General features: G+C 58.3%; 1 protein-coding gene across 1 annotated transcript in view; it reads right to left on the bottom strand.

Annotated features, from left to right (window-relative positions):
- Positions 1 to 1925, bottom strand: part of LOC103620446 (hemoglobin subunit alpha-A) — a 3889-nt gene that overhangs the window by 1006 nt on the left and 958 nt on the right. The gene's annotated exons all lie outside the window — the stretch shown is intronic.

The raw sequence follows: 1925 nt of genomic DNA, 5'->3' as shown, positions 1-1925 counted from the left end.
ACAGCAGGGTTAGGCTTGGGGTTAGGATGAGGTTTAGGTTTAGGTGTAGTGCCTGGGCTGGCATGGGTTGTCGTTAGGGTCTGCACTGGCACTGGCAGAGGAGCCCGTGTGTGTCCCCTCCTGGCGTGGGGTGGGACACTGGCTGGGTGCTCCTGGCACAGTCTGGGTGGGTTCTGGTCAGGTGTAGGGACAGCAGCAGGGGGGACTCTGTGCCCCACACCCACACACAGCCCCCTGTGCACCTCCATGTACAGGCTGACCACCCAACAGCCTGCACACACCCCCCTGATCTGCCCCAGGACACACAGTGCCCCTCCACGCACTGCCAGCTGACACCTACACGTCCTTGCACACACATATGCTGTCCCTATACAGCCCTCTGCCATGCAACACAGTCCCTGTGCACAGCTGCCCCGCTGCACTCCCTGCTCCTGTTCCTCAGGACACCTCACACCGGTGTATCCCACACCACCCCACAGTGTGTGACCTGCTCCTTGAACCACAGTCATGTACATCTCTTTGCTAACAGACCCCGGAGCTCCCCTGCCCCAGCCCCCTCTCCTGCACAGTCTGTGCTGGCCCTGGTGTTGTGGGGCACTGGGGGACCCTGACTTTCAGTCAGGGAGGACACTTGGCAGAGCCACAGGATCAGCACTGGGCACTGCTGCAAGCTCTTTGGGCAGTTACAAGGGACCACAGTGGTCTGTGGTGAGCCCTGTGTGCTCCAAATGAAGGTGAGGAATGTAACAAGGACGAGGAAGATGAAGGTGGTGAGGAAGACAAGGAGGGTGAGGGGGCTTGCAGAGCTTGCACTACGTTCGGGAGGTGGCGCAGACCAGCAGGTGATAGTTCACACCCGTGTTTCCTCCATGGCTGAGGTTCTTATCATTTGTGTTTAGGGGAGATTAGCTCGGTCTGGCACCACTTCAGAGTGGGGAGGGAGGGCCGGGGGGGCTGATTTTCTGGGAAGCAGCAGCAGGGCAGTGTCTGCTGCATGTGTGTGCATGGGGGAAGCTGCCAAGGTAGCAGAGCCCTTCAAACTGCTGGCACAAAAACAAATGGGTGTAAACGCACATGAGCACACTGGGATGTGGACTGGGGTGTGTTTGAGGATGGAGCATAAGTGCTGTGGGCTCACCTGCAGGAGCAGGGGCTGCCATGGTCTGGGACTGCCAGGCCTGTTTGTGAGCAGGCAGGATCCCTGCGTGCCCCCGCCTGCCTTCTGCCCGCACCTGGACACTCAGGCACCTCTCTCCTGCAGGACCTCATCTCCTCCCTCTGGTGTCACAGCACAGAGCAAACCCAGGGCTAGTTTAGTATCTCATAGCCCGCTACCTGTGATCACTGATTTTTTTAAAATTCAGGCTCAAAAGTCCTGAAACCAGTGTTCCTATACTGGACTGCAGATTTGCCCATCCCATTCCTCCCCTGCCCAGGTCCCAGGAGAAGAGCAGACACCTGAGGCAGGTGTGGAGGCTCTTCCCTGGCAGTTGACTGGGATTCGTGGCTCAGGAGCTTGAGTCCAAGAACAGGCTTTGTGCTTAATGGTCTGTGGTGGACTTTTTTCTCTCCATGAATTCTCTGATTGCTTCTGGAGCTCATGCAAGCACATAGCTCCCTAATAAAGTCCTAAAAAGCCATCTTGATAGATGGAGACAGGCAGGATTTATCCTACACCCCCATCACCCCCGGTATCCTTCAAGGGGATGCAAAGATCACGTTTGTCTTGGCGCAGCCTTCGCCCTGCTCCCTGGAGGGATGCAGGCAGAGCTCCATTCCCTGGCTCCTGCCATCAGCTGCATCCCATGCAGGGGAGGGTTGGAAGCGAGCAGGGCCCTGGGGGACACCCAGGGAGCCCAGGGCTGGCGCTGCCCTTCCCGTACCACACCCGCAGCCCCCTCTCTCCGGCAGGAGCACTGCCACAC

The sequence above is a fragment of the Corvus brachyrhynchos genome, unplaced genomic scaffold (assembly GCF_000691975.1).
Source record: "Corvus brachyrhynchos isolate BGI_N302 unplaced genomic scaffold, ASM69197v1 scaffold58, whole genome shotgun sequence".
In the NCBI taxonomy this organism is placed as follows: Eukaryota; Metazoa; Chordata; class Aves; order Passeriformes; family Corvidae; genus Corvus; species Corvus brachyrhynchos.
The sequence above is the reverse complement of the archived record's forward strand: the minus strand, read 5'-3'. Positions and strand labels throughout refer to the sequence as shown.